Below are 16,238 nucleotides of genomic sequence, written 5' to 3'. Positions count from 1 at the left end.
GCTTGAAAGATTTCAGATGTTATTTGTCAATTTCCTTTTTCAGTGTCATGATGCTAGTGACGCGAGGGTGTATACACCTCTTTCCCTATGCTGTAATTTTGCGTCAAAAGATATATCAAATAATTTTTTCGCAAGATAACGCATATATAAGGCACGACATACCGTGGCTGTCGATATTGTTACGGGCCAGTAACACTAATTTTGATGTTGATTTTAATACTAAGATATGTAATAGTTTTTAGTATATATATGGTGAAATATGCGTAGTTTGAGGATGCCTTCATGCATGAAATATCGTGCCTTTAACAATTTCAGGATATATTGATGTAGATATCCCTTTGTGGTAAATGTTTAATATGTTCTGAGTAACCTAATATGATGTCATATAATTTTAAGAAAGTTTATCCGCGAGGAATTGCGTTGATGGAACCGACATCTATTCTAATAAAGGAGGCTAAATTGTCTTTCGACTGAATAGACTGAGGTACAGTGCCGTAGCGGAAAAACGATGGTCTGACGGGAACGTTGCAGTTGAAATTGTATTGTCATGTGTCGAGAATTCCACTTTCACGAGCTCAATCCAGTTACTTGTCCTTAAAATTCTATTTCATTTTCCTGGTCGAATTTTTACATTATGTTGTTTGAATTAGACAGCAGCGTTTGACATTTCAATGTCGTATGTCGAGAATTCTTAATTCACTTCTTGAATCTAACTCTTTATGCTGCAAGTTCCATTTTATATGTCGATTACTGAGATTTCGTTTATTCATTTGGCAGAACGTTTGTTGAAAGTTCGATATCCAGAGATTGAGGAACAAAACACAAGCAATTTAGCTGTGAACTGTTTAAAGAACGAAATTTCATTGGAGATCATGCGGTGATGGAGATAATTTAAAGTCAGTCGATTTAATTCAATCGAAACGGGAACGATCCTGTCAGCGGTTACGGTTTATGTCCATCTTTTACGATAATTTTGAAACGCTAAAATGTTCAGAAATAACATTGAAACTCAGTCATATTCCATTTGACGGATGTACTTTAAAATGTATCCGTCACACAAAAACACAGAGAGAGAGAGAGAGAGAGTATTCTTCAATAGTGCAAATGGTGAGTTCTATTTTGAATAACATAAAACTGTCAAAGCTTCATTTCAAGACATACAAGTCATGATATCTCTCTCTCTCTCTCTCTCGATTTAGTCAAGGATTTTTGAAATATTTGGAACATACGTTTGAAGACAGACGTGAAATTTTAATGTAGGGGTAGGCAAGATTTTAAACATATTTCTTGCATATGATGTAATAAATTGAGTAGTTCTTTTATATAATACCGAAAGCAGGGCAAATCATTCTAGAAATATTTGTAAAATATCGTTTACCTTATTTATCCGATATTTTCGTTTAGATCGTCCGCCATATTAGTTCAAAAAATAATTACATCCATTCTCAGCCTCTCTTGTTTGTGTGCCCTTAAAGACCATTGAGGCCTTGTTTTGAAACGTAAACGAATCGCATTACAAAATATAACGTGGTGTGAGTGAGAAATTCAGCGCATTTAAAGTAAATACAGTTGATCGGCAACATTGAAATTCCACCAAGAAGCCATTACTCGCCACTTAATTTATCATAACATAGCGTAGAATATCCATATATTGTCTGGAACGCATTATATAGAAAAGGGGTCACGGCGAGAGTCTCGCGTTATCTGTCATGGCGGACACGGTGATGTTAGTATAACCATGCCAATTTACCTTATCGTGTAAGGTAGTAATAAATTCAAAATAAGCCAAACATCTGTCACAACATGATTATACCTATGTAGTAGAATTTTACACTTTGACTCTTTCTGAATTTACTGATGATTTTATTGTTTTGATATATTAGATGATATGGGATCAGTTCGTACCCTCAACCATAATAAATCAAGTTGATGCTACGACATCGTAGCTAAGTGACCCCTTGTCCAATTCACCTCTGATTCACAATATAATATACTTATATTCTCTACTAGTCCTATTGGCACTCATACCCCTGTGTTGTGTCCTTGGGTGGGGCTTTCGGAACATGAAGCAGTAGGATGCCTTTATATCCAAAGTTATACCTCTATTTATTTTCCCAGTCTTGCCTACACATGAAATGCTTCTTTAGTTATAGATTTGTAATCACTTTTTTAATTTCCATTACTCCTTATACAGTGTATGCTAGCGATATGACAACATGATATGTACCCATTTATCCCTATAACCCTCGTTACCGTGATCATGTTCCAGCGTACAGTCATTCGATGGAAAAATTGAGTTCAGTGTTATTCTATAAATTGACTTAACTCTCTCATCATCTTTTAACCATGTCACTTCATATTACTTCATCTTTATGGCGCTAAATAAACTAGAAATGAACGAAGAAAAGTAGGATGTAACGTCCCTGTAGCGCAGTGGATAGCGCGCTGGACTTCTAATCCAGAGGTCGCGGGTTCGAATCCCGCCAGGGATGTACCATTTTGCGTCACACTACATATCCATCTGTGCATGCAGGAAGTAGGTATTCTTAAGCCCCTAAATCTCCCGAAACTACCAGTTGGATACCAAACGTTGTCAGTGCTACGTTTGTATGAAAGGATTGTTGTGTTTTACATATAGTTAGGAACAGCTTGAAAGATTTCAGATGTTATTTGTCAATTTCCTTTTTCAGTGTCATGATGCTAGTGACGCGAGGGTGTATACACCTCTTTCCCTATGCTGTCATTTTGCGTCAAAAGATATATCAAATAATTTTTTCGCAAGATAACGCATATATAAGGCAGGACATACCGTGGCTGTCGATATTGTTACGGGCCAGTAACACTAATTTTGATGTTGATTTTAATTCTAAGATATGTAATAGCTTTTAGTATATATATGGTGAAATATGCGTAGTTTGAGGATGCCTTCATGCATGAAATATCGTGCCTTTAACAATTTCAGGATATATTGATGTAGATATCCGTTTGTGGTAAGTGTTTAATATGTTCTGAGTAACCTAATATAATGTCATATAATTTTAAGAAAGTTTATCCGCGAGGAATTGCGTTGATGGAACCGACATCTATTCTAATAAAGGAGGCTAAATTGTCTTTCAACTGAATAGACTGAGGTACAGTGCCGTAGCGGAAAAACGATGGTCTGACGGGAACGTTGCAGTTGAAATTGTATTGTCATGTGTCGAGAATTCCACTTTCACGAGCTCAATCCAGTTACTTGTCCTTAAAATTCTATTTCATTTTCCTGGTCGAATTTTTACATTATGTTGTTTGAATTACACAGCAGCATTTGACATTTCAATGTCGTATGTCGAGAATTCTTAATTCACTTCTTGAATCTAACTCTTTATGCTGCAAGTTCCATTTTATATGTCGATTACTGAGATTTCGTTTATTCATTTGGCAGAACGTTTGTTGAAAGTTCGATATCCAGAGATTGAGGAACAAAACACAAGCAATTTAGCTGTGAACTGTTTAAAGAACGAAATTTCATTGGAGATCATGCGGTGATGGAGATAATTTAAAGTCACTCGATTTAATTCAATCGAAACGGGAACGATCCTGTCAGCGGTTACGGTTTATGTCCATATTTTACGATAATTTTGTAACGTTAAAATGTTCAGAAATAACATTGAAACTCAGTCATATTCGATTTGAGGGCTGTACTTTAAAATGTGTCCGTCACACAAAAACAGAGAGAGAGAGAGAGGGAGAGAGAGAGAGAGAGTCTTCTTCAATAGTACAAATGGTGAGTTCTATTTTCAATAACATAAAACTGTCGAAGAATCATTTCAAGACAAACAAGTCATAATATCTCTCTCTCTCTCTGTCAATTGAGTCAAGGATTTTTGAAATATTTGGAACATACGTTTGAAGACAGACGTGAAATTTTAATGTAGGGGTAGGCAAGATTTTAAACATATTTCTTGCATATGATGTAATAAATTGAGTAGTTCTTTTATATAATACCGAAAGCAAGGCAAATCATTCTAGAAATATTTGTAAAATATCGTTTACCTTATTTATCCGATATTTTCGTTTAGATCGTCCGCCATATTAGTTCAAAAAACAATTACATCCATTCTCAGCCTCTCTTGTTTGTGTGCCCTTAAAGACCATTGAGGCCTTGTTTTGAAACGTAAACGAATCGCATTACAAAATATAACGTGGTGTGAGTGAGAAATTCAGCGCATTTAAAGTAAATACAGTTGATCGGCAACATTGAAATTCCACCAAGAAGCCATTACTCGCCACTTGATTTATCATAACATAGCGTAGAATATCCATATATTGTCTGGAACGCATTATATAGAAAAGGGGTCACGGCGAGAGTCTCGCGTTATCTGTCATGGCGGACACGGTGATGTTAGTATAACCATGCCAATTTACCTTATCGTGTAAGGTCGTAATAAATTCAAAATAAGCCAAACATCTTTCACAACATGATTATACCTATGTAGTAGAATTTTACACTTTTACTCTTTCTGAACTGATGATTTTATTTTTTTGATATATTAGATGATATGGGATCAGTTCGTACCCTCAACCATAATAAATCAAGTTGATGCTACGACATCGTAGCTAAGTGACCCCTTGTCCAATTCACCTCTGATTCACAATATAATATACTTATATTCTCTACTAGTCCTATTGGCACTCATACCCCTGTGTTGTGTCCTTGGGTGGGGCTTTCGGAACATGAAGCCGTAGGATGCCTTTATATCCAAAGTTATACCTCTATTTATTTTCCCAGTCTTGCCTACACATGAAATGCTTCTTTAGTTATAGATTTGTAATCACTTTTTTAATTTCCATTACTCCTTATACAGTGTATGCTAGCTATATGACAACATCATATGTACCCATTTATCCCTATAACCCTCGTTACCGTGATCATGTTCCAGCGTACAGTCATTCGATGGAAGAATTGACTTCAGTGTTATTCTATAAATTGACTTAACTCTCTCATCATCTTTTAACCATGTCACTTCATATTACTTCATCTTTATGGCGCTAAACAAACTAGAAATGAACGAAGAAAAGTAGGATGTAACGTCCCTGTAGCGCAGTGGATAGCGCGCTGGACTTCTAATCCAGAGGTCGCGGGTTCGAATCCCGCCAGGGATGTGCCATTTTGCGTCACACTACATATCCATCTGTGCATGCAGGAAGCAGGTATTCTTAAGCCCCTAAATCTCCCGAAACTACCAGTTGGATACCAAACGTTGTCAGTGCTACGTTTGTATGAAAGGATTGTTGTGTTTTACACATAGTTAGGAACAGCTTGAAAGATTTCAGATGTTATTTGTCAATTTCCTTTTTCAGTGTCATGATGCTAGTGACGCGAGGGTGTATACACCTCTTTCCCTATGCTGTCATTTTGCGTCAAAAGATATATCAAATAATTTTTTCGCAAGATAACGCATATATAAGGCAGGACATACCGTGGCTGTCGATATTGTTACGGGCCAGTAACACTAATTTTGATGTTGATTTTAATACTAAGATATGTAATACTTTTTAGTATATATATGGTGAAATATGCGTAGTTTTAGGATGCCTTCATGCATGAAATATCGTGCCTTTAACAATTTCAGGATATATTGATGTAGATATCCCTTTGTGGTAAATGTTTAATATGTTCTGAGTAACCTAATATAATGTCATATAATTTTAAGAAAGTTTATCCGCGAGGAATTACGTTGATGGAACCGACATCTATTCTAATAAAGGAGGCTAAATTGTCTTTCAACTGAATAGACTGAGGTACAGTGCCGTAGCGGAAAAACGATGGTCTGACGGGAACGTTGCAGTTGAAATTGTATTGTCATGTGTCGAGAATTCCACTTTCACGAGCTCAATCCAGTTACTTGTCCTTAAAATTCTATTTCATTTTCCTGGTCGAATTTTTACATTATGTTGTTTGAATTACACAGCAGCGTTTGACATTTCAATGTCGTATGTCGAGAATTCTTAATTCACTTCTTGAATCTAACTCTTTATGCTGCAAGTTCCATTTTATATGTCGATTACTGAGATTTCGTTTATTCATTTGGCAGAACGTTTGTTGAAAGTTCGATATCCAGAGATTGAGGAACAAAACACAGGCAATTTAGCTGTGAACTGTTCAAAGAACGAAATTTCATTGGAGATCATGCGGTGATGGAGATAATTTAAAGTCAGTCGATTTAATTCAATCGAAACGGGAACGATCCTGTCAGCGGTTACGGTTTATGTCCATCTTTTACGATAATTTTGAAACGCTAAAATGTTCAGAAATAACATTGAAACTCAGTCATATTCCATTTGAGGGCTGTACTTTAAAATGTGTCCGTCACACAAAAACACACACAGAGAGAGAGAGAGAGACAGAGAGAGAGAGAGAGAGAGAGAGAGTATTCTTCAATAGTACAAATGGTGAGTTCTATTTTCAATAACATAAAACTGTCAAAGCTTCATTTCAAGACATACAAGTCATAATATCTCTCTCTCTCTCTTTCTCTCGATTTAGTCAAGGATTTTTGAAATATTTGGAACATACGTTTGAAGACAGACGTGAAATTTTAATGTAGGGGTAGGCAAGATTTTAAACATATTTCTTGCATATGATGTAATAAATTGAGTAGTTCTTTTATATAATACCGAAAGCAGGGCAAATCATTCTAGAAATATTTGTAAAATATCGTTTACCTTATTTATCCGATATTTTCGTTTAGATCGTCCGCCATATTAGTTCAAAAAATAATTACATCCATTCTCAGCCTCTCTTGTTTGTGTGCCCTTAAAGACCATTGAGGCCTTGTTTTGAAACGTAAACGAATCGCATTACAAAATATAACGTGGTGTGAGTGAGAAATTCAGCGCATTTAAAGTAAATACAGTTGATCGGCAACATTGAAATTCCACCAAGAAGCCATTACTCGCCACTTAATTTATCATAACATAGCGTAGAATATCCATATATTGTCTGGAACGCATTATATAGAAAAGGGGTCACGGCGAGAGTCTCGCGTTATCTGTCATGGCGGACACGGTTATGTTAGTATAACCATGCCAATTTACCTTATCGTGTAAGGTCGTAATAAATTCAAAATAAGCCAAACATCTGTCACAACATGATTATACCTATGTAGTAGAAGTTTACACTTTGACTCTTTCTGAATTTACTGATGATTTTATTTTTTTGATATATTAGATGATATGGGATCAGTTCGTACCCTCAACCATAATAAATCAAGTTGATGCTACGACATCGTAGCTAAGTGACCCCTTGTCCAATTCACCTCTGATTCACAATATAATATACTTATATTCTCTACTAGTCCTATTGGCACTCATACCCCTGTGTTGTGTCCTTGGGTGGGGCTTTCGGAACATGAAGCCGTAGGATGCCTTTATATCCAAAGTTATACCTCTATTTATTTTCCCAGTCTTGCCTACACATGAAATGCTTCTTTAGTTATAGATTTGTAATCACTTTTTTAATTTCCATTACTCCTTATACAGTGTATGCTAGCGATATGACAACATGATATGTACCCATTTATCCCTATAACCCTCGTTACCGTGATCATGTTCCAGCGTACAGTCATTCGATGGAAAAATTGAGTTCAGTGTTATTCTATAAATTGACTTAACTCTCTCATCATCTTTTAACCATGTCACTTCATATTACTTCATCTTTATGGCGCTAAATAAACCAGAAATGAACGAAGAAAAGTAGGATGTAACGTCCCTTTAGCGCAGTGGATAGCGCGCTGGACTTCTAATCCACAGGTCGCGGGTTCGAATCCCGCCAGGGATGTACCATTTTGCGTCACACTACATATCCATCTGTGCATGCAGGAAGCAGGTATTCTTAAGCCCCTAAATCTCCCGAAACTACCAGTTGGATACCAAACGTTGTCAGTGCTACGTTTGTATGAAAGGATTGTTGTGTTTTACATATAGTTAGGAACAGCTTGAAAGATTTCAGATGTTATTTGTCAATTTCCTTTTTCAGTGTCATGATGCTAGTGACGCGAGGGTGTATACACCTCTTTCCCTATGCTGTAATTTTGCGTCAAAAGATATATCAAATAATTTTTTCGCAAGATAACGCATATATAAGGCACGACATACCGTGGCTGTCGATATTGTTACGGGCCAGTAACACTAATTTTGATGTTGATTTTAATACTAAGATATGTAATAGTTTTTAGTATATATATGGTGAAATATGCGTAGTTTGAGGATGCCTTCATGCATGAAATATCGTGCCTTTAACAATTTCAGGATATATTGATGTAGATATCCCTTTGTGGTAAATGTTTAATATGTTCTGAGTAACCTAATATGATGTCATATAATTTTAAGAAAGTTTATCCGCGAGGAATTGCGTTGATGGAACCGACATCTATTCTAATAAAGGAGGCTAAATTGTCTTTCAACTGAATAGACTGAGGTACAGTGCCGTAGCGGAAAAACGATGGTCTGACGGGAACGTTGCAGTTGAAATTGTATTGTCATGTGTCGAGAATTCCACTTTCACGAGCTCAATCCAGTTACTTGTCCTTAAAATTCTATTTCATTTTCCTGGTCGAATTTTTACATTATGTTGTTTGAATTAGACAGCAGCGTTTGACATTTCAATGTCGTATGTCGAGAATTCTTAATTCACTTCTTGAATCTAACTCTTTATGCTGCAAGTTCCATTTTATATGTCGATTACTGAGATTTCGTTTATTCATTTGGCAGAACGTTTGTTGAAAGTTCGATATCCAGAGATTGAGGAACAAAACACAAGCAATTTAGCTGTGAACTGTTTAAAGAACGAAATTTCATTGGAGATCATGCGGTGATGGAGATAATTTAAAGTCAGTCGATTTAATTCAATCGAAACGGGAACGATCCTGTCAGCGGTTACGGTTTATGTCCATCTTTTACGATAATTTTGAAACGCTAAAATGTTCAGAAATAACATTGAAACTCAGTCATATTCCATTTGACGGATGTACTTTAAAATGTATCCGTCACACAAAAACACAGAGAGAGAGAGAGAGAGAGTATTCTTCAATAGTGCAAATGGTGAGTTCTATTTTGAATAACATAAAACTGTCAAAGCTTCATTTCAAGACATACAAGTCATGATATCTCTCTCTCTCTCTCTCTCGATTTAGTCAAGGATTTTTGAAATATTTGGAACATACGTTTGAAGACAGACGTGAAATTTTAATGTAGGGGTAGGCAAGATTTTAAACATATTTCTTGCATATGATGTAATAAATTGAGTAGTTCTTTTATATAATACCGAAAGCAGGGCAAATCATTCTAGAAATATTTGTAAAATATCGTTTACCTTATTTATCCGATATTTTCGTTTAGATCGTCCGCCATATTAGTTCAAAAAATAATTACATCCATTCTCAGCCTCTCTTGTTTGTGTGCCCTTAAAGACCATTGAGGCCTTGTTTTGAAACGTAAACGAATCGCATTACAAAATATAACGTGGTGTGAGTGAGAAATTCAGCGCATTTAAAGTAAATACAGTTGATCGGCAACATTGAAATTCCACCAAGAAGCCATTACTCGCCACTTAATTTATCATAACATAGCGTAGAATATCCATATATTGTCTGGAACGCATTATATAGAAAAGGGGTCACGGCGAGAGTCTCGCGTTATCTGTCATGGCGGACACGGTGATGTTAGTATAACCATGCCAATTTACCTTATCGTGTAAGGTAGTAATAAATTCAAAATAAGCCAAACATCTGTCACAACATGATTATACCTATGTAGTAGAATTTTACACTTTGACTCTTTCTGAATTTACTGATGATTTTATTGTTTTGATATATTAGATGATATGGGATCAGTTCGTACCCTCAACCATAATAAATCAAGTTGATGCTACGACATCGTAGCTAAGTGACCCCTTGTCCAATTCACCTCTGATTCACAATATAATATACTTATATTCTCTACTAGTCCTATTGGCACTCATACCCCTGTGTTGTGTCCTTGGGTGGGGCTTTCGGAACATGAAGCAGTAGGATGCCTTTATATCCAAAGTTATACCTCTATTTATTTTCCCAGTCTTGCCTACACATGAAATGCTTCTTTAGTTATAGATTTGTAATCACTTTTTTAATTTCCATTACTCCTTATACAGTGTATGCTAGCGATATGACAACATGATATGTACCCATTTATCCCTATAACCCTCGTTACCGTGATCATGTTCCAGCGTACAGTCATTCGATGGAAAAATTGAGTTCAGTGTTATTCTATAAATTGACTTAACTCTCTCATCATCTTTTAACCATGTCACTTCATATTACTTCATCTTTATGGCGCTAAATAAACTAGAAATGAACGAAGAAAAGTAGGATGTAACGTCCCTGTAGCGCAGTGGATAGCGCGCTGGACTTCTAATCCAGAGGTCGCGGGTTCGAATCCCGCCAGGGATGTACCATTTTGCGTCACACTACATATCCATCTGTGCATGCAGGAAGTAGGTATTCTTAAGCCCCTAAATCTCCCGAAACTACCAGTTGGATACCAAACGTTGTCAGTGCTACGTTTGTATGAAAGGATTGTTGTGTTTTACATATAGTTAGGAACAGCTTGAAAGATTTCAGATGTTATTTGTCAATTTCCTTTTTCAGTGTCATGATGCTAGTGACGCGAGGGTGTATACACCTCTTTCCCTATGCTGTCATTTTGCGTCAAAAGATATATCAAATAATTTTTTCGCAAGATAACGCATATATAAGGCAGGACATACAGTGGCTGTCGATATTGTTACGGGCCAGTAACACTAATTTTGATGTTGATTTTAATTCTAAGATATGTAATAGTTTTTAGTATATATATGGTGAAATATGCGTAGTTTGAGGATGCCTTCATGCATGAAATATCGTGCCTTTAACAATTTCAGGATATATTGATGTAGATATCCGTTTGTGGTAAGTGTTTAATATGTTCTGAGTAACCTAATATAATGTCATATAATTTTAAGAAAGTTTATCCGCGAGGAATTGCGTTGATGGAACCGACATCTATTCTAATAAAGGAGGCTAAATTGTCTTTCAACTGAATAGACTGAGGTACAGTGCCGTAGCGGAAAAACGATGGTCTGACGGGAACGTTGCAGTTGAAATTGTATTGTCATATGTCGAGAATTCCACTTTCACGAGCTCAATCCAGTTACTTGTCCTTAAAATTCTATTTCATTTTCCTGGTCGAATTTTTACATTATGTTGTTTGAATTACACAGCAGCGTTTGACATTTCAATGTCGTATGTCGAGAATTCTTAATTCACTTCTTGAATCTAACTCTTTATGCTGCAAGTTCCATTTTATATGTCGATTACTGAGATTTCGTTTATTCATTTGGCAGAACGTTTGTTGAAAGTTCGATATCCAGAGACTGAGGAACAAAACACAAGCAATTTAGCTGTGAACTGTTTAAAGAACGAAATTTCATTGGAGATCATGCGGTGATGGAGATAATTTAAAGTCAGTCGATTTAATTCAATCGAAACGGGAACGATCCTGTCAGCGGTTACGGTTTATGTCCATATTTTACGATAATTTTGTAACGTTAAAATGTTCAGAAATAACATTGAAACTCAGTAATATTCCATTTGAGGGCTGTACTTTAAAATGTGTCCGTCACACAAAAACAGAGAGAGAGAGAGAGGGCGAGAGAGAGAGAGAGTCCTCTTCAATAGTACAAATGGTGAGTTCTATTTTCAATAACATAAAACTGTCAAAGCATCATTTCAAGACAAACAAGTCATAATATCTCTCTCTCTCTCTGTCAATTGAGTCAAGGAATTTTGAAATATTTGGAACATACGTTTGAAGACAGACGTGAAATTGTAATGTAGGGGTCGGCAACATTTTAAACATATTTCTTGCATATGATGTAATAAATTGAGTAGTTCTTTTATATAATACCGAAAGCAAGGCAAATCATTCTAGAAATATTTGTAAAATATCGTTTACCTTATTTATCCGATATTTTCGTTTAGATCGTCCGCCATATTAGTTCAAAAAACAATTACATCCATTCTCAGCCTCTCTTGTTTGTGTGCCCTTAAAGACCATTGAGGCCTTGTTTTGAAACGTAAACGAATCGCATTACAAAATATAACGTGGTGTGAGTGAGAAATTCAGCGCATTTAAAGTAAATACAGTTGATCGGCAACATTGAAATTCCACCAAGAAGCCATTACTCGCCACTTGATTTATCATAACATAGCGTAGAATATCCATATATTGTCTGGAACGCATTATATAGAAAAGGGGTCACGGCGAGAGTCTCGCGTTATCTGTCATGGCGGACACGGTGATGTTAGTATAACCATGCCAATTTACCTTATCGTGTAAGGTCGTAATAAATTCAAAATAAGCCAAACATCTTTCACAACATGATTATACCTATGTAGTAGAATTTTACACTTTTACTCTTTCTGAACTGATGATTTTATTTTTTTGATATATTAGATGATATGGGATCAATTCGTACCCTCAACCATAATAAATCAAGTTGATGCTACGACATCGTAGCTAAGTGACCCCTTGTCCAATTCACCTCTGATTCACAATATAATATACTTATATTCTCTACTAGTCCTATTGGCACTCATACCCCTGTGTTGTGTCCTTGGGTGGGGCTTTCGGAACATGAAGCCGTAGGATGCCTTTATATCCAAAGTTATACCTCTATTTATTTTCCCAGTCTTGCCTACACATGAAATGCTTCTTTAGTTATAGATTTGTAATCACTTTTTTAATTTCCATTACTCCTTATACAGTGTATGCTAGCGATATGACAACATGATATGTACCCATTTATCCCTATAACCCTCGTTACCGTGATCATGTTCCAGCGTACAGTCATTCGATGGAAAAATTGAGTTCAGTGTTATTCTATAAATTGACTTAACTCTCTCATCATCTTTTAACCATGTCACTTCATATTACTTCATCTTTATGGCGCTAAATAAACTAGAAATGAACGAAGAAAAGTAGGATGTAACGTCCCTGTAGCGCAGTGGATAGCGCGCTGGACTTCTAATCCAGAGGTCGCGGGTTCGAGTCCCGCCAGGGATGTACCATTTTGCGTCACACTACATATCCATCTGTGCATGCAGGAAGTAGGTATTCTTAAGCCCCTAAATCTCCCGAAACTACCAGTTGGATACCAAACGTTGTCAGTGCTACGTTTGTATGAAAGGATTGTTGTGTTTTACATATAGTTAGGAACAGCTTGAAAGATTTCAGATGTTATTTGTCAATTTCCTTTTTCAGTGTCATGATGCTAGTGACGCGAGGGTGTATACACCTCTTTCCCTATGCTGTAATTTTGCGTCAAAAGATATATCAAATAATTTTTTCGCAAGATAACGCATATATAAGGCAGGACATACCGTGGCTGTCGATATTGTTACGGGCCAGTAACACTAATTTTGATGTTGATTTTAATTCTAAGATATGTAATAGTTTTTAGTATATATATGGTGAAATATGCGTAGTTTGAGGATGCCTTCATGCATGAAATATCGTGCCTTTAACAATTTCAGGATATATTGATGTAGATATCCGTTTGTGGTAAGTGTTTAATATGTTCTGAGTAACCTAATATAATGTCATATAATTTTAAGAAAGTTTATCCGCGAGGAATTGCGTTGATGGAACCGACATCTATTCTAATAGAGGAGGCTAAATTGTCTTTCGACTGAATAGACTGAGGTACAGTGCCGTAGCGGAAAAACGATGGTCTGACGGGAACGTTGCAGTTGAAATTGTATTGTCATATGTCGAGAATTCCACTTTCACGAGCTCAATCCAGTTACTTGTCCTTAAAATTCTATTTCATTTTCCTGGTCGAATTTTTACATTATGTTGTTTGAATTACACAGCAGCGTTTGACATTTCAATGTCGTATGTCGAGAATTCTTAATTCACTTCTTGAATCTAACTCTTTATGCAGCAAGTTCTATTTTATATGTCGATTACTGAGATTTCGTTTATTCATTTGGCAGAACGTTTGTTGAAAGTTCGATATCCAGAGATTGAGGAACAAAACACAAGCAATTTAGCTGTGAACTGTTTAAAGAACGAAATTTCATTGGAGATCATGCGGTGATGGAGATAATTTAAAGTCAGTCGATTTAATTCAATCGAAACGGGAACGATCCTGTCAGCGGTTACGGTTTATGTCCATCTTTTACGATAATTTTGAAACGCTAAAATGTTCAGAAATAACATTGAAACTCAGTCATATTCCATTTGAGGGCTGTACTTTAAAATGTGTCCGTCACACAAAAACACAGAGAGAGAGAGAGAGAGAGAGAGAGAGAGTATTCTTCAATAGTACAAATGGTGAGTTCTATTTTCAATAACATAAAACTGTCAAAGCTTCATTTCAAGACATACCAGTCATAATATCTCTCTCTCTCTCTCTCTCTCTCTCTCTCTCTCGATTTAGTCAAGGATTTTTGAAATATTTGGAACATACGTTTGAAGACAGACGTGAAATTTTAATGTAGGGGTAGGCAAGATTTTAAACATATTTCTTGCATATGATGTAATAAATTGAGTAGTTCTTTTATATAATACCGAAAGCAAGGCAAATCATTCTAAAAATATTTGTAAAATATCGTTTACCTTATTTATCCGATATTTTCGTTTAGATCGTCCGCCATATTAGTTCAAAAAACAATTACATCCATTCTCAGCCTCTCTTGTTTGTGTGCCCTTAAAGACCATTGAGGCCTTGTTTTGAAACGTAAACGAATCGCATTACAAAATATAACGTGGTGTGAGTGAGAAATTCAGCGCATTTAAAGTAAATACAGTTGATCGGCAACATTGAAATTCCACCAAGAAGCCATTACTCGCCACTTAATTTATCATAACATAGCGTAGAATATCCATATATTGTCTGGAACGCATTATATAGAAAAGGGGTCACGGCGAGAGTCTCGCGTTATCTGTCATGGCGGACACGGTGATGTTAGTATAACCATGCCAATTTACCTTATCGTGTAAGGTAGTAATAAATTCAAAATAAGCCAAACATCTGTCACAACATGATTATACCTATGTAGTAGAATTTTACACTTTGACTCTTTCTGAATTTACTGATGATTTTATTGTTTTGATATATTAGATGATATGGGATCAGTTCGTACCCTCAACCATAATAAATCAAGTTGATGCTACGACATCGTAGCTAAGTGACCCCTTGTCCAATTCACCTCTGATTCACAATATAATATACTTATATTCTCTACTAGTCCTATTGGCACTCATACCCCTGTGTTGTGTCCTTGGGTGGGGCTTTCGGAACATGAAGCCGTAGGATGCCTTTATATCCAAAGTTATACCTCTATTTATTTTCCCAGTCTTGCCTACACATGAAATGCTTCTTTAGTTATAGATTTGTAATCACTTTTTTAATTTCCATTACTCCTTATACAGTGTATGCTAGCGATATGACAACATGATATGTACCCATTTATCCCTATAACCCTCGTTACCGTGATCATGTTCCAGCGTACAGTCATTCGATGGAAAAATTGAGTTCAGTGTTATTCTATAAATTGACTTAACTCTCTCATCATCTTTTAACCATGTCACTTCATATTACTTCATCTTTATGGCGCTAAATAAACTAGAAATGAACGAAGAAAAGTAGGATGTAACGTCCCTGTAGCGCAGTGGATAGCGCGCTGGACTTCTAATCCAGAGGTCGCGGGTTCGAATCCCGCCAGGGATGTACCATTTTGCGTCACACTACATATCCATCTGTGCATGCAGGAAGCAGGTATTCTTAAGCCCCTAAATCTCCCGAAACTACCAGTTGGATACCAAACGTTGTCAGTGCTACGTTTGTATGAAAGGATTGTTGTGTTTTACATATAGTTAGGAACAGCTTGAAAGATTTCAGATGTTATTTGTCAATTTCCTTTTTCAGTGTCATGATGCTAGTGACGCGAGGGTGTATACACCTCTTTCCCTATGCTGTAATTTTGCGTCAAAAGATATATCAAATAATTTTTTCGCAAGATAACGCATATATAAGGCAGGACATACCGTGGCTGTCGATATTGTTACGGGCCAGTAACACTAATTTTGATGTTGATTTTAATTCTAAGATATGTAATAGTTTTTAGTATATATATGGTGAAATATGCGTAGTTTGAGGATGCCTTCATGCATGA

General features: G+C 36.2%; 6 non-coding genes across 6 annotated transcripts; all 6 read left to right on the top strand.

Annotated features, from left to right (window-relative positions):
- Window positions 1–2,419: 2,419 nt before the first annotated feature.
- Window positions 2,420–2,492, top strand: Trnar-ucu (transfer RNA arginine (anticodon UCU)). Its single transcript has one exon. It is a non-coding gene; the product is annotated as a tRNA-Arg (tRNA).
- Window positions 2,493–5,072: 2,580 nt separating this feature from the next.
- Window positions 5,073–5,145, top strand: Trnar-ucu (transfer RNA arginine (anticodon UCU)). The gene has a single exon. It is a non-coding gene; the product is annotated as a tRNA-Arg (tRNA).
- Window positions 5,146–7,749: 2,604 nt separating this feature from the next.
- On the top strand, window positions 7,750–7,822 carry Trnar-ucu (transfer RNA arginine (anticodon UCU)). The gene has a single exon. It is a non-coding gene; the product is annotated as a tRNA-Arg (tRNA).
- A 2,574-nt stretch (window positions 7,823–10,396) lies between these two features.
- On the top strand, window positions 10,397–10,469 carry Trnar-ucu (transfer RNA arginine (anticodon UCU)). Its single transcript has one exon. It is a non-coding gene; the product is annotated as a tRNA-Arg (tRNA).
- Window positions 10,470–13,049: 2,580 nt separating this feature from the next.
- Window positions 13,050–13,122, top strand: Trnar-ucu (transfer RNA arginine (anticodon UCU)). Its single transcript has one exon. It is a non-coding gene; the product is annotated as a tRNA-Arg (tRNA).
- A 2,598-nt stretch (window positions 13,123–15,720) lies between these two features.
- Trnar-ucu (transfer RNA arginine (anticodon UCU)) lies at window positions 15,721–15,793 on the top strand. The gene has a single exon. It is a non-coding gene; the product is annotated as a tRNA-Arg (tRNA).
- The last annotated feature ends 445 nt before the right edge of the window (window positions 15,794–16,238 follow it).

This window comes from Sinohyriopsis cumingii, chromosome 11 (assembly GCF_028554795.1).
Source record: "Sinohyriopsis cumingii isolate HCF-2022 chromosome 11, ASM2855479v2, whole genome shotgun sequence".
Classification (NCBI taxonomy): Eukaryota; Metazoa; Mollusca; class Bivalvia; order Unionida; family Unionidae; genus Sinohyriopsis; species Sinohyriopsis cumingii.
Note: the sequence above shows the minus strand (reverse complement) of the source record. Positions and strands in the feature narration are given on the sequence as shown.